Source organism: Neopelma chrysocephalum, unplaced genomic scaffold, assembly GCF_003984885.1.
Source record: "Neopelma chrysocephalum unplaced genomic scaffold, ASM398488v2 Primary Assembly neopelma1_60, whole genome shotgun sequence".
Lineage (NCBI taxonomy): Eukaryota > Metazoa > Chordata > Aves > Passeriformes > Pipridae > Neopelma > Neopelma chrysocephalum.
In genome coordinates this window covers 14,174,269-14,196,443 of record NW_020897715.1, presented here as the reverse complement: position 1 = coordinate 14,196,443, position 22,175 = coordinate 14,174,269, and the positions used below count along the sequence as shown (strand labels likewise).

The 22,175-nt window shown below is 44.2% G+C and overlaps 1 protein-coding gene across 1 annotated transcript in view; it reads left to right on the top strand.

Moving 5' to 3' along the window:
• The window catches only part of ARHGAP31 (Rho GTPase activating protein 31), a 60,173-nt gene that overhangs the window by 10,357 nt on the left and 27,641 nt on the right, over positions 1-22,175 (top strand). The window lies entirely within an intron of this gene.

Sequence of the window (22,175 nt, the reverse complement as noted above, 5' to 3'; positions counted from 1 at the left end):
AGCTAACTAAATGCCTTTGGAAATGCTATTATCTACTGTGCTCTCTGGGGCCAGGAGCAGCGTGAAGATTTATCATCTGGTACAGGAGGGTTTGTTTAGTTCTATAAAGCACAGAACAGTTAAAGAAAGAACAAAAAATAAACGTCAACCCAAATGCAAAGGTCTCTTTTTAAATCTCATGTCCTCTCTTTGCTCTCTCCAATCTGGGAACTTACACGTATTTGGTTTTATAATGTCATTAAATACTGGCACATGAGGAAATGGTTAGCGGAGATATACCTCCATCTCTAAAATAGTGATGGAACATCCAAATGGCCAGAAGACATTCCCGATGTAACTAAGTTGTTTAACTTATTTCCTAAAGAGCATTAGACAGGAGACCAGGTCAGATTCTCCAGTACAAACTTCATTTAAAGGATACCACTGCTGGTTTTCACTAAATACAGCAGCATTGGTACTGCCTTTTATCTGAAAGGTGCTGTACGTGCTCACAAATTTTCTCTACATGTGGGATCCAGGGCTGAGAATCTAGGCTAGATCTGTGCCTGAGCTCACCATCTATAGTCACTGGCTCATAGAAAAATGCTGATTTAGCAGACACAGAACATTGGGAGAGAAGGATGTGTGTGTGTGTGGGGGGGTGTGTGTATGTATCTGGGTGGGAATATTTAGGATGGGATATTTTTCATACTATTGTTATTCTGAATTTTACCATCTCAGCAGCATATGTGACTGTCAGTACTATTGCAGACAGTCATCTTGATAGCACAACAGGGCCATCCAGCATGTGGAAAACCCTTTGCTCCATGTGCAACCAGTGCTTGTTTTTCTATTCATCTCTCATTATGGTGCCACTGCTAGTGGTGGCAGTCATACTTCAGGAGGTTCAGAGGTGTGATCAGGCAGGGTGAGACTCCTTCTGGAGCCCTTGCATCTGTGCTGCAATTTCTGTGAAATAAATAAGCTGTCAGTGGGACTGAATTGTTTTCTTTCCTTGTGAAAAATCAGAGAGGGAAACAGCTTCAGTACTTTGCTCTTTCTCTTTTTATCTTCTCAGTGTGCTCCACTTGGTACTGCATTTTCCTTATCCTTGCCCTGGTCAGGTAGTTTCAGATACACAAGAGGCTAAATGAGAACAAACTCTCTTGTGAGATTTATTGCATCTTCTGCTTCTAATCAAGCCAGAAAAATAGAGCAACAGACTTCCTTCTATAATCCTGTTCTCTCCATTCCAGTCCCAACTGGAAACCAGAAGTACAACAAGGAGGAATGCAGGGAAAAAAAAAAAGTTAAAACAAATGTCCTGGAATCTCTAAAAAGAGCGTGGAGGCCTGAGGCGATGGCTCAGGGTTACAGTGGGGCTATGGAGGATTTTCCCTTCTCTCAAGTCTTTTCACTTCCCCCTATTTAGTTGAAGATTTTTTCTTATCCCCTCCTGTCCCCCTCCATTTCAATAACTTTATTGCCAGGATGGCAGTATGCACATGTTGCCAAAGTCAATACATCAAGTGTCTGTGCCTAAGGCAGGCTTAGGAGGAGAAATGAGAAGAGCTGGTTTTGATCCATTGAGTCCATCATTCTTCCCTCCTGGCTCAATAGTGGGTTACATAGTGCTGCCCAAGGTTTGCTGTGTAAAGCCACAAATGGGGTCCGAGTCAGGAAATTCAATTCTGTATCCCAATAAGTTTAGTTTGGGCTCACCCTCCAGACTTGCCAGAACCTAGATGAGGAATGAGATACTCCTGCAGCCTAGATCAGGTGGGTGCAGGTGACCCAGTGCCTGCTGTCCTCGGGGTGGCAGACAGAGCACAGTGATAGAGGCAGCCCTCCATCGCTGCTCATAAACCTGCTTGAGGCGGGTAAGAACTGATGTGATAAATACAAAGAAGGGCTAGGAGTCCTAATTAGACCTCATTTCTAGCCTGCTAAAATACCCATCTGTCACTCTGCTGCAATAATGAGATTTGAGAAGATTAACTGGATACTACTTAGGCTCCTCAGCATGGCAGCTCAGTAAGTGTGCTGCTGTTCAGCTTTAAGCCACACTTGCAGCAATTACACCCTAAGCAGGTTTATGTCTGGTTAGTGCTTGTATGGGAGTGGCCAAAAAAAATCTGCTACAGGAATGGAGTGAGTGATTCAGAAGATGGCAAGCGTAGTATCGATTCAGTCAACTTGCTGCTTTGGCATCATTTGGAGAAATGTTGCCATTTGAGCACAGGGTAAAACGAGGACCTCAATGCTTTTAAAAAATCCCTGGCTTATCTTTTTTTTCCTAGGGGATAGGGCTTTTTTAGACCTGTACATGCTGTGCTGTGTCTTTTCCTTCACAGAAGCAGTTTCTGCTGGAGCTAGGATTTGTTTTTTCATCCAGTGTCCTAAACTGTCACGTAGCATTGCTCTGCCTGGCTCAACAGCTGCCACCTCCCAGCCTAGAGTTGGGTGGAGTGAGTCTTGTTTTTGCCGTTTGTGAAATATTTCAGGATGTAAGGCACTCATTAAATTATTGATGTTAGCTCTTGGGCATTAAAGACAGACGTGAACTGTGGCTCTGCATCCTAAGTGCTTTGGAGGCTTATTCCTGCCCTAATAATGGTTCCCTACAAGGGATTTTTCATGCATCTCTTACTAGATTTGAACTCACTGCAGGATGGTGGCAGGATTTAATGGGTGGACAAAGGGTGACAGCAAGGCTTTTATTTCCAACATTATATACCTATGAAGCCAATCTAATTGAGCATTGGTAGAAAAAGGGGAGAGACACATGCATGTTTTCTTTAGGAGAATGAGAAAAAACAGAAAAATCCATTCCTGCCTCTTGACAGAAAATGTTTGCAGGATATGAAAAGATTTTGTATAGTTTTGATTAAGAAATAGTGCAGGTGCACTTGACATCAGTCTTGTGCTCAAGGAAAGATATTTTATCTTGTAAAGTGCCTCGTTTCTATCCTTTTCCCCACTCCTGCCTCCTTGGAAAGAAGCTGACAGCAGTAAGGCTGCTTGCTTTACCTCATGGTGATGCCGGTGTGGAGATTGGGACATTCAATGCAGTCCTGTCTCTGCAGTATTTTCAGCTCTTTGGTCGAACTGTGATGGGGAAAGCAGGACCTTGGCTGATGTGGGACAAGGAAGAGAAGGCAGCAAGCATGGCACTGTGTGCTGCTGAGATCTCTGGGCGGCTTTGTGGGCTGTTATGGCAGGAAAATCCTCTCCCATGTTTGACATGGGTTCCTGTATTTGTGTTTGAATGGGATGCGTTCAAGAGCCTTCTCCCTTCACCTCCCCATCTCCACCCATTCTCCCTTCTCTGCTTTGGGGTGTTGTGGTGGTACCAAATCCTCCTGTTTATATGGGAGAGAAGAAGGGGTGAGGGCCATCTCTGACCCTCTCCTTCCCCTGGCAGTTTGCATGTTAATTAGCTCGTCCCTATGAGACAAGCCTGCAGCCCAACAGAGCAGCGATTCAGTGTCTGAACAATGTCCAATTATCCCAGCCTGGGGAGCAAGAGGCCACTCCCTGACACGTGGGCTCCGTGTCCCTGGCCAGATGGCTCCTCGAACTCACTTGGCCAGGCCAGTAATGCTGCCTGGGGAATTTGACACGTGTCAGCAGTTTTGGCTGAGTGCTTTTGTGAGCTACCAGGAGCACAGTTGTCTGAAATATTGGGAAGAGCTCCACGTGTACCCTGAGCAGTGCTGTCTTCTCCACGCCCTGTGCTGAGGCAGCACTGGTGGCTACAAGGGAACGGGGATGTTCACTTGTGAAACGAGGTTTTGCACCCTCAGTCCCACATCCAAGTTGGTGACCTGGTGGAGATGTAAGCAGCTTAAAAGTACACATTTTGCTTTTCTCTTTGGATTCCAGTGTTTGTACACAAATGAAGGCCAAGTTTCTCAAATTGGAGTTTGAATTGCATAAAGGAGGTGGCAGGAGTCACATAGATGGCATGCCACAGGCTATGGCAAGCTCTGCTCCTGATACTGCCTGACTCAGTGAGACATCTTAGGCCACTCCTTCATTTTCCACATCCTACCCCCCTCAGTGATTAAACGATGCTGGTATCGTCTTCTTTTTGGTTCAAAGTTCTCAGTACTATTGTTGCTTATTATTATTATTAAATGTGAAGAGTCATAGATGTTTTCATCACCCAGTACTGAAAAGTGGGCTCTTGCAGCTATGGAGTGCCACACTGGATGCCAGTGAGAGGAGAGAAAGGCATAGTACTTGCCCAGCTTGCCTGTCTCAGGCAGGCCTCATACCACAAACCTCAGAGGGAGGTGTGAGTATCACCAGAGTGGCATTAACCCAGAGTGGAAGGTTGCTAGGGCTTCCTTCTGAGCTGTCTGTCCCAATATGCGACATTTTAGATTTTAAGAGAACATGACAGCCATTTACCACCTAACCTCTGGGGCTAGGAAATGGAAAAAAACAATGCAGCATGTATCTGAAATAGCAGAAGAGATTACCCTAAACAGGAATTTGGCCAGGATGCTGTCCTTAGTTCTGCTAATCTTGCAAAAAAAAAAAAAGAAACCAAGCAGAAAAAAAAGTGCTACAAAGAATTTCTGCAAGACTGCAGTCTTCATTTTATAGTCTCTGATTTAGAAGGGAGCATATGCAATAGCACAGCTTTCTCTTTGCACACCATGGGACATGGTTTATTACTGGCTTGTGAATAGGACTGCCCCTTACGAGTCACCAGCAGCAACTCCAATTGATTCTGGTTTTGGGACCAGGCCCAACCTTAATTTATGGATAGAAGCTAATGATAATGCATTCAAAGAAACAGCTGGGAGGGAAAAAGTGTGTCAGAGAAATGGAAAAGGACACCGGAGGCAATGGATGGAGAATAAGGGCAAAGGTGGACTGGAGAAAAGCATGTAAGAAAATTCCAATATGCTTGAAATGGAAGAGGGGAGGTTGGAAAAACTGGTCTGAGAGCAAAACTTACTGTATTGGAACAAACGGAGACTGCCAATGAATGGTAGGAGAGAGAGGGCTGTAAGTGGGAACAGAATTCAAAATCCTGGCAGCTTTGGTAGTAGGGGTAGAGCAGATGAAGAGATACTTTTCTGGGTACAGTCAGCTGGAGGATAGGAGTAAAGGAACATGCTCACATTGCCAACAACTCTTGTTATCCGAAACTCCTCTTCCAGATTCTTACCTAAAACTGAGACAAGGCAAGAGGTAAAATAATACTTTCTGACTCCTTTCAGCCCTTGAAGCAAGCTTGGCTTTGTAAAGTGCAAGGAGAGGCCACTGAGTTACTACATTGTGAGCAATGCATTTTTTCATAACCTAACTACGTTTTTTCATTCCCCTTTTGGTGCCTAACTGATGTTATAATGAGCTTCAGTCTCAGATCAGTTCCAAAGTCTATGGATGCGAGCAAGAGCAGCTTTGTCTCATTTGATTAAGTTTTCAATATTTATGTTTAAATATGCTCAGCTACATCACCTGCTGAAGGATGCAGTGCCTCATCTTCCTTTGCTTTGGAAGCCTATGTTATGAATCAAAATTTCTCCGATTTTACAGTCTCCAGCAAGTTCCTGCTTTTAGATCATTCAGTTCATCCCCCTTTGAGATAGACCTGTGCAAGGGAACGAACTTAGCCTGGCATTTTTTTCCCTCTGAAACACATTGGCCATGTACTAAAATCATGATACAGGTCATGGACTGAAGTGCATGGCTCCACTGTGTTGGCTGTAGAGAACTGCAAAGGCAAAGAGATGACTGAATTGTATAGCAGTACTGTAGCTATCAAAATGTAAGGAAGTTTGATTAAGTATGATCTCAACGCCCTTTTCCTGCAACACCCCTTCTTGTGTTTGCAATGTGTTTGTTAGTGTCTCAAAGCCCTTAGTACAGCAAGATCCAGGACTAAGAAAGACAAAAGAAACACAGTCCAGAAACACAACTCCTGGGCATATGCCTTTGAAGGAATGTAATGCATTAAAGGATTTTTTCTTTTGTAACTTCCTCTTTCCTTGCTTCCTCCAATCTTTGTTATTCCCAGCAATGACTGTATTTACTTATTTGCTTCTTCCCAAACCAGTGGACAGACAGGGGCTTCATCAGGGAGTGGTTTAGCCGGAGTGGGCAAAACAATGGGGCTTTAATCAGGGTGCTTCCAGCAGCCACTACTGGCCAGAGGTTTCTCTAAATTCCCCACATGGAACAGTTGTCTCTTTCATGAAGTGCCTGTGGGATGAGCACAGGATTGCTACACCCAAAGCATTTTTATGCAGCAACAGCTCTCTGAAAGAAAACGCTACTGAGGACATTGCCTGCAACGCCCCAAGCTACTGGGGTGACCAGTATGAGAGAGTATTTCTTCCAGGCCTGAGCTGTATTTGCCTTCTACATGCAATCTGTGAATAGCTCAAGTCTGGAAAGTGTTTAGGAAAGGATTTAACTTTTCCCTTGACGGAGAAAAAAAAAAGGAGGAAAAAAAGAGAAGATGTCAGGGATAATGAAATAGTTTCCAGTGACTTGATGCAGTGTGGCCAAACTATTTGTAATTATTTCCTTTAAATTTCTTTTATATAGAAAGAATTAAATATGAAATCATGAATCAGGAAGCAGTCATCCTGCCAGCCAGTGACATGTACAGAGAGATCAGAGCAAAGTGAGAAAGACACAGAACAGCATGAGACTTGCAAAAACCTTTTTTAGCTCTCTCTTTTTCTTCCTTTTTTTTTGTTTAGTGTACACATCCATGTAGAACTAACATTTTGTACCCAAAAGAAGCTGTGGGAATCTCCTGCTGTTCCTTGTCTCACCAATGGCAGCCCTGAACCTTCCTGTCTCGATGTGCCTCATCTGTCTGTGTTTTCTGATAGATTTTGCAGTCCCCAGATGTTTGGATACCTGATTCATCTCAAAGGGGCCTGTGAAACATTAGGTATTTTTAAATGCCTAGCCTTATAATTGCTTTGTTTAACTTTGCAACATTCTGAACTCATATAAGACAATAATAAAAATCACTGCTGTTTTCCTTCAAAGTTTTTTGCTGTTGCTGCTTCTAAATTTGTGTGCGCACAATTGGTTTTGCCTTTGTGTTAGCAAGGTTATAACATTCCTGTTTCCTGAATTCATATTCTTCCAATGCTTTTTTTCAAACCCTCTGTAAAGATTCCAGTGAGAAGTGCTCAGGCAGTTGTGTAAAAGAAGACTGAGGTTACCCAAGCGCTACCAAATTGATGTTAAGAAAATTCCCCAACAAGACCTGAAACCAGAAGAAACAGACCTTACTTGTGTTGTCTGTGAAGGTCTACAGGCCTACAAAGCTGACTTGATTTGCACTTGAGTTTTGCATATCTCAAAAGCCCGCTTGAATTACACTCTGGAGCTCTCGCACTGGCCTCTGTTGTCTCTTGTCCAAAGTGGGAGTTGAAGGTCCCTGTCTGGAGCCCAGTTCATTTTGACCTGATTTCTCTCAGACTGCTCTGATCAGGGTTGAATATAACGTACATATGCCTGAGTTTAATTTCCCTGAAATACAGGGTGTTCAGCTGCAGGATTTTTATCTGAATCTGCCTCTAGCTTGGCTCCAAGGGAAAGGAGAAAAAATACTACAGGCCAGGAAACTACAGATGCAAAAAATTATAGGCTTTAAAATGTCATTAGCTGAGCGCATAATAGATATTCTTCACATTTTATGATTAGCTGTTGTGTTCTTTTGGCCAATGCTGTCTTCCTGATGCAATTTATAAAGGAGTCTCAGGTCATGGTCAGACAAGCCAAACTCAAATGTGGATTCCCTGGGAACATCACTATCTTTTGCTACTTTTCCTTTGTTTCCTCTAGGCTTGCCTATGGACACCTGACTCCCAGCTTCTTTGCCATCTCCCCTTACAGCCCTAGTCCAACAAGACATCATCCACCCAAATATCTGCTTGCATACTGCAAAACCAAGGGGTTTATGTACCAGGCTATACAGCTGAATCATGCCATCATGCCCAGCATTTCAGATCAAGGGGCATGCATTATGTATAGGATTCATACAACTGACTTCAATCTCTGCCCAGAGCTGTCCTAGAAACTGGGATGGCCTAAATGCTGCATGTGAAGCCAGGCTCTAAGTTTACAAGGGACCATCTGTGCCCAGGAGACCAGAGCGCTGGTCTGTAGACCTTGACAACTATGTCTGCACTTTATGCATTTTTATTGATGTGTCTCCCTGCAGACTCTTCCCTACTCTGCTCAGACAGGCCAGAGGCAGAGTTGGCCTCACTGAATGTCTCCTGCCCATCTATGTTTTGCTATATGAAGCTGTGGAGTAGAGGATAATGTGCAGAGCAATGTGGCAAAGCTGGATGGAGCAGGGCTGTACAAGCCAAGGGATCCAGTTAGGAACATACTTCTTGGCTGTACATTGTACCACAAGTCTTCCCTAGCACGTGGCTCTTGTCACCCCATGTGTCCTTTCAAGTGCTCCAACACACAGGTCTCTCACAGTGGGACACAAGAAGTATAAGAGGTTTGCATGCTGTCAGAGAAAGTGTCTTCATTTTGTTGCTGGGGCTCTGAAGGAGTTTTCTAGCACCTTGCAGCACTCTGACGACTTGCCTCCATTTCAGCACACTGCCTTTTACCATTGAGCTCCTCTGGAAGCACAGCATGCGTGGCATCAAGCCAGCTTCTGACCTCAGTGATACTAGTATAAATCTGGGACTCTGCAGCCAACTGGTATGGAAGTACTTCAACTCTGCATATACAGAAAGTATTCCCAGCCATAAAGGGGCTTAAGATTTAGGTTAGCAAAACAGCAGATCAAAAGCAACTTCTGTGTGATGTGAGTACTTGCAAATCTCCCTTGTGACAAAGTGGTTCCACAACATCCACACTTTCCCTGTTACCACCAGAGCGAGCCATGAATTAGTCCCAGGGAAGTCCAAGGAATGCACCAGAAAACAACTGGTGTCAAGAGGAAAAAAAAATAACCAAATTTTAGGTGGATTTGTCAAGAGTAGGTAGCACTGTTGTTATTTTCTGCAGTTGACATTGAAGATTCTGGTACCATCAATTCCAAGGGAAGTAGGTTGTGTTGGCCTAAAACTCAGACTGCTGAGAAACTATTGGTGAGGCTGGATATGGATCAGAGGAGCACTCAAGTTGAAAGTTTCGATAACAGTGTCTGGATGGAAGGTTCTGGAGACCGGGAGACAAGGTATTGTCTGTTTTGAGAGCTCTTGACCAAGGAACGACCTTCCTTAAATGAAACCAAGCTACAGACAAATATGATCTTTTTTGAGACTTGCTGCAAAATTCCTCTTTGGCCAGGGCCCTTTTTTTTTGCTGCAGTTGAAGAAAATTGAGAAAGAGCATTGTGATAGGAAAAGACCTACTGAACCTGAGAGATGCAGAGCAGAGAGGAAGAAATACCTCTGCTCATTCCTAAATAGGATCACATCCTTACCATAATGGCTCCCAGGGAAGTGCAGTAGAGCAGTGCTGCTCAGGCTCTTCAGGCTGAAGCCAAACGTAATTTCAGAACAGCTGAGAGGCCGTGACTGAAATTTTGCAGCATATTGGTAGGCAAAGCAGAGAGAGAGAGAGCAGGATAAATGTCCTGGAAGCCCTGAAGATCCCCCTTGGTACAAACATTTGGGGTGGGCTGAGGAGTAACATTAAGGCAATCCTTACTGGGCAGTAAAGTGTTTCCTGTGATGGAGTGGAGAAATATGGCCTATTGTTGGTAGTTGACTCAGCTGATTTTCCCATTCCTCCCATGAACTGCTCTTGGATGCTGTGACAGCAGGCAGACATGTTTTGTGGGTAGTTCCCAGAGCTCAGGCAGAGTCTGCTGGACTCTGCACGGACTCTCCTGCAACCTTACAGGGAGCAATGTGGGTCAGGATGGCCAGCAGTGCTGTCTGCCCCTACCCAGAGGGCATCCAGTGCTCACTAAGAAACAACCAGTAGCCAGGAAGGTCTCAGGTCATCACAGAGCGGTCCAAGGGCATCTGAGGAGGTAACAGGAGGTGTCTGGTGCAGGACATGCCTGTCCATCCCATCCCTACCCTGCCACGCACACACACACATGCAGGCACACACACTTGGATGTGAGAGAAACCATTTTCCACATGGAAGTCAGCAGAGAGCTAGAACAGACGTGAGGTTTGTGCGCTCTGACAGCTCTGCAGTCTGTTGGCTCAGGAGGCAGCAGTAATGCACATATTTGGAGACTTACTCCAGACAAGGCAGGGAATGTCTGAAGGGGTGGATATCCATCCCAATATCCAAGGAGAGCCCGGAGTTCCCAGCATGGTTTCCTGTCCTCCTGGCAGCATCAGCAGCTGCTGGTTTGGAACAAACAGTCTGCATGTCCCTGTGTGAGCCAGGGCAGCTGGAGGCGGATTTGTTTTCTGTTGATTTCATGGCAGTGTTGCTGCTTCGGGCCACTGCCTTGGTGTGAGGAACAACAACATCCTAGAGGAGACACCCAGTGAATTGCTGACTGCTCCACAGCTACCCAATCCGCATGCCCAGCGTGGGAAGCGGTCAGACCACCCTGACGGCATCAACAAAGCCATCATGTTTGCTGACATTTCAAGGGAACAGAGAAGGGAACAAAAGCTGGGAACAAACGCTAGGAACAAAAGTCTTTGATGCAGTTTAGAGCTGCAGTTGGAAGATATGGGCCTGAATCATAAATGCCAGATCCAAGTGCCTTTTTGCTGAGGAGGGATTTCATACCTCTATCCAGGTCCCAATGGTAGGGTTTGTGTGATTTCCATGGAAAGAAAATTCTGCTGAAAACTGAGTGCCCTGTGAAATTAAAATGAAAGGTAAAGAAAGGAAACCAATGGGTGTTGAGAAGATGGAGGAAGTCAGTAGACAAGGAACGTAAGAAGTTTTGTATAACTGATCTGGGATAAGACAGGATATCTTTTCAGGGAATTTGGACCACTCCTGCCACCCCCTACCAACTTCCCTTCCCTGAAATGATCAGAAGTATTGCACTTTCTCCCCAGATGACCTCTTGGTAGCTTCTTGCTATTATTGTGGTATTTAGTTATGAGACAACCATTCAAGAGGAAAGAAAAAGAAAAGAATTACAGAAGTGACGCCAAGCCACAAAGTGTGGGTCCAGTTCCAAACATTCCCAGGCACGGGCCTACTGAAGTCTGGTCTTTTGACAAACTAACTTTAAGGACACACAGCCCAAAAGGTTGCTCCACAATCTGATCAGTGGTCTCTGACTCAAATCTCCTGAGGTTTTAGCCTGTGTGTCCACGTTTTGGCTAGAAGTTTGTGTAGAGAGGCTCTTTATGGCTTGGTAGAAGCTTGGGGGAAATTGAGCCTCTCCCAGAAAAACACATTTATGTGAGATTTTCAAGTCAACTCTCTAGGTCAGTGATTCTGACAAATCAGGTGCAATCTCTGCATGCTTTACCAACTTCTGAATTTTTGAAGGTAAGTTTCTATTTGCCTGGAGTTCAGATACAAGAAAACTAACCATTTTGATTAGTTACAGACTGGAAATCAAAGCCATGGGCTCTAACCTTAGGTCTTCCACTATCTCAGTGCATGACCTCAGGCTGCCAAATAATTTCTGTTTCTCATTGTTTGTACCTATGGAATGAGAATGATACTTATCCTCTCTTAATTAATGACTCCTTGCCAAGGGCTTAGATTTTTGCTGACAGAAGCAAAGCACATTCTGTGAGACTGTACTGGGGTTTCATCCTCACAATGGGGGACGTGAGATACAAGCAGGATTTCAAATGAGGGTCAAAAGCAAACCATAGGGCACTAGCCTCCTTTTTCTCTCATTCATTGACAAGAAATACAGACAATATTCTGGACTTCAGCTTGCAAGGAAGATGACAAGAAATACAGACAATATTCTGGGCTTCAGCTTGCAAGGAAGAGTGCTGCTGTCCTCAGAAGTGTACAGAGAGCAGCAAACACTAGCCAGTCATTGATGATATCACTTGATATCCATTAGAGCTGGTTCCTGTTTCGCACTGTACTCCACTTCCCCTACCACAAGACTTGCTTTCACCCAGAATTGGAATAAAAAAGTAGAAACTCCCCTGAAACAAAAATTCTCCAGAAGGTTATATTACACTGAAAATAATGATATGGGAGTAAACACATTTCGCCTTTTAGAAAAACAATAGATTTGAGTGTTTCTTTGGTTGAAAAATTGAACAGAATCCCCGCTTTCTGGTGAAACAGTTTGATTCTGTGAAATGTGAAACTTTCCCACTGGAAAATTATTCTGTTGGATAATTTTCAAGTAGCCCTTCTTCCCGCATGCTGTAGTATCCAATTTAAACTCCAGCTGCTGGTTGTGGTTGTCCCTTGCTGTAGTCAGTGCTGGCACTACATGCTTTCCTTTATAATTAACTCAGCAAGCTCTTCCAAGGGATCTTGCTGTAGCTTAAAAGGCATCACCTGATAACAGCATGGGAAAGCTGGGAAGATTGTTTTGTCTTTGTCTCCGGCCTGAGCAGGACCGTTCTCTTCAGAGTAATCTCCTGACTGAATTTAAATATCCAGGCAGTATGCCTCCCATCTCCTCCCTTAAGAAGGCAATTCTACATGATACTATGCCTCAGTCTTAGGAGGTTTTTCCTACCATTCTACCTAAATATCCCCTCAACATTTCATTCGCTCACTCGTAGTTACAACCCCTTGATCACCTAGAACAAGCCATTTCCCTCGGTAGTATTCATCCCTGTGCAGACCACTATTGTGTGCCTTCATTTCTTTCCTAGTCATTCAGGCCATCTGTGCCTATTTACCACCACCACATGTTCTTCCTTGCTAGTTAGTCTCTGTAGATCATTAGAGTTTCTGCTCCTTTTCTCTTCCTTCTCCCCATATGCAGCATAGTATCCTGTTTTTCTTGTAACTGTAGCCATGCTGCAGGGCTGAAAGACTCAAGGATTTTTCCGTTAATAATCCCCACGCCCTTTTCCTGGTCAGTACACTGCTTAACAGGGATTGAGGTAATTCATTCACAAATAGCAAGCCGTACTAAAAGAGAGGGAGAGGGCAATGGGAAAATGTGGGCTCAGTGGAGCCTATTTCTCTTGCACGATCCTTCGTCAAAGTGCGGCTTTGCTCCCAGAGCAGCTTTGAAAATGGGGTCCCATCCTGCAAAGTACTCACAGGTTTTAGCTGGCACTGCCAGCTGCTCAGCACCTTCCAGAACTGCTGGCACTGTGTAGGCTGGAGCTCCCTAAAAAGCACAGGGAGGTCTCCTCTCCTAGTCCTCCATCCCACTGCCATGCGAGAACAGTGGCACAGCTCCAGCTGAGTTTGGCTGTGCTTGTCACACCTTCCATGTCTGGGAACGCTTGCTTCAGTGTTAGCAATGCAAACTTCAGCAGCCCTGGCCAACTCTGCTGTGAGAATGTAGGTGGGCTTTTCTGCTTTGCTTCTTATACCCACACCAGCCATTAAGACTTTGCAGTTGCACCTTGAAGAGGAATTTCTTCTTGGGAGGAAAATAAGTCCCAGTTCACTCTCTTGCATCTCTGCCGTCTCTGCCAGACATGGGGCCACATCTGCTGCTGGCTACAGTTGCATACAGCTGGAATAATTTTGTCAGCCTCTGTGGCAATTTACTGCCAGAAATTGGAAGTGTAACCCTTTGCTTAGTTCCTACAGTCACACAGGAAGGTAACCAGGCCACAGATAGGAAAAGAAGGAAAAAATCATAACAGTAAATTTTATTGAAATATACCTGAAACTCATCCCACTAGGAGCAGTGGTTGGCAGGTCTGCTAAGGGACAGGTCCTGTTCTGTTATTGTTAGGCATCTCTTAGTAAACCCCCTTCCCACCTCACCTTTTTTTGGCCATGGTGGTACAGATGTGGCATAGAAAATGCTGGGGGTCTCTGTTTCCTTAGTCATGGGAAACCTCTGCTTGCAGGAGAAGATGTCCTGACTCCTTGCCCTGTGCAGGAGGCCATGGGACCCTCGTGGCTGAAACACTGTAAAGGGCAGGCAGCACTGCTGTGCTTCTCATCCTCTGCCCTGTTTTGTGTCCCCACCAAGATGATGGAGCCTGTAGTCACATGTCCCATGACTGTTTCTTACACTGTGCAGCAAACTGTTAACCTCTGTTTTCCTCTAATGGGAAAAGTGCAAACCTTGAATGCCATGGACTGGGGGAAATGGTGAATATGTGAAATGGTGTCTGGTTAGGTTTTCCCTTCTCTGCTGTGGCAGTGGCTAACACAATGGCAGTCTGTAGGGCTTGAGGGATTTAGCTTGGTGTGAGTTGTGTTCTGCAATCGTCGCCCAGTTTCTCCGCTGTTGATGAAACAGTGCTGGCAGTGGAAGTGATTCCTCCATTTGAGAGAATAAAAACGAAGGCAATAGTCTGGTGTAAAGGTCTTGGCATTTCCCACAGCTTATGACAACGCTGCTGGAACGAGGGGCTGTGGCTGTAGCTTTTCTTTTGTGAGCTTACATTCCTTAGCAGTGGGAAATCAGCAGCTGTAATTAGTCTCTGATGTTCTCTGCTAATAAGTGATTTTCTAGTACTCACAAATACCAGCATCCCTGAGACACAGCTGGATTGTTTTGACCTCTTATCTATTCTCTCTCCTCCTCATTGCGAGGGGGTCCCAGATGTTCTCCAAGACTGCTAGGAAAAAAACCCATCCACCCTGGCTCCTCCCTATTACATCCCTTTCTCCACTACCATTTTTTTTTCTTTTTTAATTGCCCGACCACTGTGTAGGAAAATGGCTCCTGTTAATCCTCGTGGAAAAGGACACAGATGCCATCAGGAAGCCCATTTGCTTTAGGAGGAAGAGGAGACTGACATCAACAGGAAGCGCTGTGCAGCAGAGCTGCTCCTGCCTCCAAGAGAGGGGGGCCTTGAAAACAATGTCAGCTCAGAGTTTAGGACTCGTTAGCAGGAAACGCATGCACGCTGGTGTTTGCTGTGCAGAGGAAATGATAAGCACTACCTGGCCTGACTTAGAGCAGAGATAGCATGGTGGAAAAAAAAAGTTGGGGGGTAGGGGCAGCAGGAAGGTTGTTTTTCTTCATACTGGTTCAGAGCCTGTCCTTTGCCAAATGGAAAACAAAATAAAGAGTGAAATATGGAATATATCAGGAATCTGTTGGGGAGCTTGGAAACTGAGGAGCACAATTGTGAAGTGATTAGATTTACTACTTTAGTAACAGCTTGGTATTGCTTTTTTTTCATTGTTAGCACTGAGAATGACCCTCAGCTTGATAACCTCTGAGTTTCACCCTTATTGAAAGGTGAAGGGAGGGGGAAGCTTGTATCCCATGTGGAAGTGGAGGGATTTTCTGTGGAGGAGGAAAGACATGGGGACAACTGCTACCACTGGGGGGTAGGAGGGTCTTGGGAATATAAAGAAGAGTATTGTATAGATGGATATCTCTCGTGACTTTTCCCTGCTAGGTGAGGGGATAGAAGCCTTTTGGGGAATAAGAAGACACCACCATGCTGAATATTTTGTTCAGCTTTGTTTCTTTTCCTCTTTTACTAGGGTCTGTAAAAGCCATATTGTGCCTCCTTTTGTCACTGACCTCACAGAACTAGTTTCTGTTTCTAATACTCTTACCTCTCTGGCAAGCAGTTGCAGAGGTACAGTCCCTGCAGCTCAGCCTTGAGAGAAATCATTCCATGTTCTCTGGGTGCATCTCAGTAGTTGTGTGCTGACATCCTGAGGTGGAGGTAGACACAAACAACATGGCAGGAAATATTTTCTTCTGAACAATCCCAGCCCAGGATCAGCCTCTAGAAAGTTGGGAGGCATTGTGACACAATCTGCAAATGTTGTTCTGCCTCCTCTGCTGTCCTTGATGATTCTCTTGGGCTCTGGAGAGTGAGCAAACTGCCCTCTTGCAACATATGTGAAGCACTGATGTGCCACAAGGCTGGCAGATGGAGCAGTGCTGTGCTCCCTGCTGTTTCTGAAAGAAGCCCTGAAGGAGTAACACCACATCCAGATGCTGGAGCCAGGCTGCTCAGCAGCTTCTTTTAGAGCTCTTTAACCTCCCTGATGTATGGAAAGGAAAAATATGATCCCTCTGATCAAGGCTGTAAAAGTACACTTTAGAGTATTGCAGCCTCTGGAAATGAAAAGATGTAGCCAAAATGACCCATATCCCATGGGCTGCCCTTCTTAACTAAGCTACTGTGTTAAACCAATCCACTGAGGCTGGTTCTGGACTTGCTGATGTAGAAATCCATGCATGGTTGAGGAACACACCCCCAAACCAACAGCTTTGCTTGGCTGAGAGCAAGTACTTCACCCAGAAAGACCTTCAGCACAGTAGAAGGGAAATGCAGTAGCTTAATGCCCTTCGCCTGGGACAGGAAAGCATTGAAAATGTCTGGCAATGCCTTATTCTCTGGTTGGCTGAGCAAGATTCAACAAGCAGGAGATACAGCATGTGGTGATGTATCCCCAAGACCTATGACATCAGCCTAGTTACACTTCTGCATCTTTTGACTCTGTTAAGCTTTGATTGACACCTTATTAAAAATCAGCTATTTCTCTAAGAAGAATTTCCTGGTAATGCACATGAAACTTCTCACACATACATATATACATCCATAAATGAATATAGTTGTATATGTAAAAATACATGCATATATATATATATATATGCACACACATATATGCTGATATATACATAGATATACATTTATTTATGTGTAGAATTATAGATGTCTGACCAGGTGCTGCTTCTGGCAGAATTTTCTTCGTGCTTCACAGACACAGAAACTGAGCCCACAGGCTGTGGTGATCATATACCCTGGGCACTACTTAGGGTGGGTAGAACAGCAACTTGTTTCAGCAGGAAAACTTCAGCAGTCCGAGTCACCCACAGCTTCATCCTCTTCAAAGAAAGACTGACCTGTTTTCAGCCTCCTCTGAGCAGAGCTGGAAGGAGAATTTCTAGGTGACCTTCCACTGCCAGCAGAACTTTTAATTCTCCATTCTATGTCAAAACTCACACCAACATTTTATGCTCTTGTAAAGCTGGTGAAAATGCTTCTATCATTCTTATGCCTCCTTTGCTAGTATTTGCATGACACAGTCAAAGGTAAGAGGGTGTAGAACAAACCAACTTTTTCCTCTCTTCTGGAAAATACTGCTGAATTCAATGGGACTTTTTGTATGAGTGTGGTTCTTTGGGTCAGGCCCAGGCAACCTTGAAATGAAAACTCTCAGTCTAAATATATGCTCAGGAACTGAGCAAAGATGGAATGGATTTGGTGCTGCTTGGCTTCAAATTATAATGATTGATTATTGCTAATGCCTTCATATGTTTGTTTTCAATCAGATTGACATCATAAAGCCTTATTTACTTTTACTCAAAAGTCTGTTTTCATTTGCCTTTCACTTCTCATTTGCAGCTGTTATGGGTTTGTATTTAAGCTCCTCATCTGTCTGTCTGTGATATATAATGATCCCCAGTGATTTTTACTGCTTTCTGCCCTAAATTGTTGACTATCTGTAAAACAGCCCGTTTGGAATAACCTCTGGAAATTGCTATATTGCTCTTCACTGAGAGAGCCCTAGAGGCAAGATCAGTGAGAGGCCTGAGTGAAAGTACATTGCTGCACAGTCTAGTGTCAGTCTGCATCACTCCATCAGTGTGACAGAGGGCAAAATAAAAAAGGAGAGAGAAGATATAAATATGTGCTGTGAGATTCAACCATGCAGTTTTTAATCCACATGAGAGCTTGGTCCAGGACCAGTTTCTCTGTTACTTTGTACCTTGCTACCAAAGAATAACCTGGGCTCTCAGTGAGGTGATGGGCCTCTGTTCTCCCTTTCACACCCCTGAGCTCATTGGCACTGCCATTCTGCATTAGCTGGCACAGTTGGATGTGCACTTTAAAGCTTGAGAGTGGCTGTCATATATGCTTGTAAATGACTTGCTGTGTGGCAAGCATGGTAGGACAGCCATGCGTGCTGATGGACCTCCATCCTATCTTTGCACGTTTGAAGGGACAACAGAAACGTCCTGGGAAAGAACAGCAGAGAGAACTGCAGAGCAGCCCACTTTTCTGCAGCATGAGCATGTTCATGACATAACAACCCAGTTCCTCGCTTCACCCTGTCTCTTTACCTCCTTCCTGAAGTCTTCCAAGAGCATTTATTTGGGAGTTAGTTTCTTTGTCACCACCATGTCATCACTGCAAAAGCGTAGTAAGGATCTGTCAAACAGAGAAGTATCATGACAGAGCAGCACAGAAACTACAGACAAATATTATATCCTCTAGAGATTGCTATAGATTTCAGTGTATGGAAGTGGTGCTTGTGAAAGGCACAGTGCAAAAGACTTCAAAACTGTTTAACTAATAACTGATGTTTTTCACGTGCACATGAAGATCTAAGTACTCAGAATTTCTTTGTAACAGCCCCAAAAGTCTTCCTTATAAAGAGAAACTTGGAATCCCTATTGCCTGGCACACTAGAGTCTAGGTTGAAAAGAACTAAGAGACAAACTAACACTGACAGCCAGGTAGGGAGTATACGTTGATCCCCTTGTATTGCCTTTCTCCAGATTCTGGGATCCTAAGAATCCCATGTAAGGATCCCCATGTGTCAAGGGAGACGTTGGTTTCTACACCTTTTTGTCAGTTAAGAAATGGGTGTAATGGCTTTACAAGCTGCCTCCAGAGTAATTTTGGGACTGCAAGAAACTGAACAAGTCAGCTAGCAGGCTCAGGTAAAAGATGGAGACTTTGCTTTTTTTCTGACTTGCTTTGGAAGTCCTTGTAAATGAAAACATGTAGATTAAAATCTGTTGAGAGGAGGAAAAAGCTTATGAAGTCTGTGTATTTTCATCGCTTTGTTGCCAGCAGTTAAGTAGGTTAGCATGGCTTTCATAAGTATCCATGCTTAAAAAGAGAGCAGAGGAAGAAGGGAAAACATGACACCTGCAGTCCATAAGCTTGTTTATTGATCTGGATGAAAGACAGCAGACGACACTCAAGAGACTTCATATGAAGCCTGCATCACTGGTTGTCCACTCCAGCACCAACACTTACCTGCACTGCACTCTTCCCTTGCAGGCTGCTTCTCCCAGCTCTCTTGAGCTGCAGCATCGGCATTGTCCCCTACTCACTCCTGCACTCCTTCAGCTGATGCAGTCTTTGGATTTGTTAGTGTGTTTAGTATGTGTCATCAGAATTGAGGCTAATGACAGAATCCCTGTCTTACGGTCTACTTATCCTCACAGTATCTAGGCATTTACGGAGACAGAGGTCAATTCATGACATGCAACTTCAAAACTATTCTGATATTTTCTAGACTTACACCCGAGTATGTTTCCTGAGACAGCATAAATTGTCCTGTTGCTCCTACTTCCAGAATTATTTACCCCAGTTGTTTGTGCTGTGGTGAACAAAATGCTGTACAATATCCAGCCTAATCTGCTGTGGATTAGAGTTGTTAGGATTTAAATTATTAGATGAGGACGTGCACAGCTCATTGACCTGCCATTCAGAACTTAAGCTTCTGTTTTCCAAGGTGGTTGTACCACAGAGCCATAAAAGTTAGGAGTGGAGATATCCTGTTCGGTTATCTGGTCTTTTTTTGCAGGAAATTCACAGCAGGATGTTTTCCTAACACAACTATTCTCGTATTTAGTACAACCTCTTTCAAAAGTGCCTGCGTGACAGAATTTGCCAGCTATGTCAAGGTAAAGTCACGTTTCAGAGGGGCACAGTGACCGCTGGGGCTGAGAGTCAGCATTCAATGTCTGCTTTGGCAGTGCTTTCTCTTAGGCTTTCTTTGATGTCTGTTGTCTATGAAGTGGCCAGGTCTGCCCTGGGCTCTTTCATTTCTGTCTGGAACACCACAACTGAGCAGTTGTCAGATCTGCTCTGGAAAATCAGATGTTCTGACATGTATTATTTAGGTACATCAGATGTAAGCAGGGTATAATATCAATGGGAAAAAAACCCTTGATAGTGGTGTGGTAGACTTCATTCAAACTCACACTTGGCCTGCAGGCTGTGTTGAAATGCATTTACTTGAAATCAGAATGTCACATCTCGAACAGCACTCAACATTTTCACTTCTCAAGCAGGGCATGGAAGGTGATGGTTCACAGCATCTGACAGATTTGAGATCCATTTTTCCTACATTTCTGCCCACCAGAATCACGACTGTGTACAGGACGGTGCTTTCATTGCAGGGAATGGCACTGTTGTGTTAACCTTTGTGACATTGCAGGAACGTTTCCTACCAAAGCAGAGGGGAAAACAAATATGAAACGTGTGACTTATACAGTGACTCAGTTGTGCTGTCCATGCGGACAGGATCACCTTGGCACCAGTTATTCATCTTTTTTAACTATGTTTATGGCAGCTAAGGGGGAAAGGACAAGGTGAACTGCAACAAGTTGGTTTGTTTTTAGGCCTGCTTGGTGTTGTTTAGCTATCTCATGCTATTTAAATACAGGCGTGTGTATGCATGGAGGGGTTGTGGCAGCTCAGCACTAACAGCCAGACTCAACACTGGAATTTGAGGGTGAGACAGTTTATTTTTTTTTTAATTCTATAAAATTGATCTAGTGCTGGTGAAAAGTATGCATGGGCATCCTGGAGACTGAAGCCCTCTCTTTGTCCTTGTAGCACTTATGTCCAGACAGAGCAAACCATCCCATTCCCCAGCTCTGCCAACTTCATCTCTGAGCAGGACAGACCCTTTGCAGGGATTTTAGATGCTATGTTCCCTTTCATCCCCATCTGCCACTGAAAAGGGGACAGTGGAAGGCAAAGGAAGTAATACCTGGGGGCAAGGCAGGATTTTTCCTTAGCTGCCACTGGTGAGGACTATGCATTGGGAGGCAATCTGGAATTGTGACTGATGTACTGGACCAGGGATTGGGCAAGCTGCAGGGAGGAAATCACAGTTTGATCTGCTCTTCAATCTGTTTCTCAGCCAACCTTATGCCTAGTGAAAATCAGGCAAAGTCAGCAAAAAATAAAAATAAAAATATCTAGTGAATCAGCTTTAAAACTCGTGATTTACAGTAGAAAGTCAGGAAATGCAGAAAAATGTCCAATCAGAGATACTGACTCTCAAGTATGTTGCCATTTGAACAATCCTGTTCCTTTCCTGTGATTAGGAGATCAAGTTAATACATTAGTTTGTTCTGTTTTGTTATTTTTTGCTTGTGCAAAATAACAACTCTTGCTTAGTAGACTGAAACACTTACTTTTGAGAAGGAAATATTTCCTACTTTAGTCATTTTAGTCATTGAAATAAGAGACTATTTTGACCTTTATTGTCATGCTATTGACATAGCATGATAGGAAGCATACACTGCTATTGAGGGCAATTGAAGACAATTTAAAAAAAATTCTAATATATAAAACCTCCAAAATGATGAAATAAAAATGCCCACAACATTTTTTTTTATAATGCGGTATTCATTTTGGGGGGAAATACAAAAAAATAAATCCAAACTATTTCTTGCAAGTCAAACATCAAAAAGGTGATGTTCCAGGTGAAATGAAAGGTCTGCATTTATCCTACCATTACTTGAACTAAAATGAAAATAAAATTAGAGAGGACATGAACCTCCTCCATATGACAGAAACCAACTAGTAAGGAGGTCTTGAATATCTCTGTCACTAATGTTTATCCTTACAAGGAGCTCTCTGAGGAAACCACAGAAGGATAAGTGAAAAATGAAGCCTGCTGCTATTCAGTCCAGTTCAGTGCAGTGTACCCCAAACACATGATCCAGTAAGACAGTAAGATAGCTTACTGTCTTACTGGGCAGTATTCACACTGACTGGTTGGGGTGTCTGACTTAGCAGCCGCCTCCCTGGGGTCCTTCTGGAGCCCATGGAGACTCAGTTTCTTCTAAAAGGTGGCACTGAAGGCCACAGGATATTGCCTGTATCTTCTGCTGGCTTTCTTGCTCTTTGCTGGCTTTGGTGGGAGGCCAGGAAGCCATCCTCCCAGCAGTCATTAGAAGGGATCACTCCCTCCTTCCCTACTGTCCTCTCCTGCTTGGGCTGCCTGATGATTTACATGCTTAAAGGTCTCCCCAGCTTAGCCAAAATGCTCAGTCTAGTGCCAGGTGAAGCCTTTGTTAGACAGGCAAAGAATGAGCACCTTCCTTGCTGGTGGGGAAGTTTGGTGGGTGGCACCACTATGGCTGGGAAGGGGCAGAAGGGAGAGCCCCG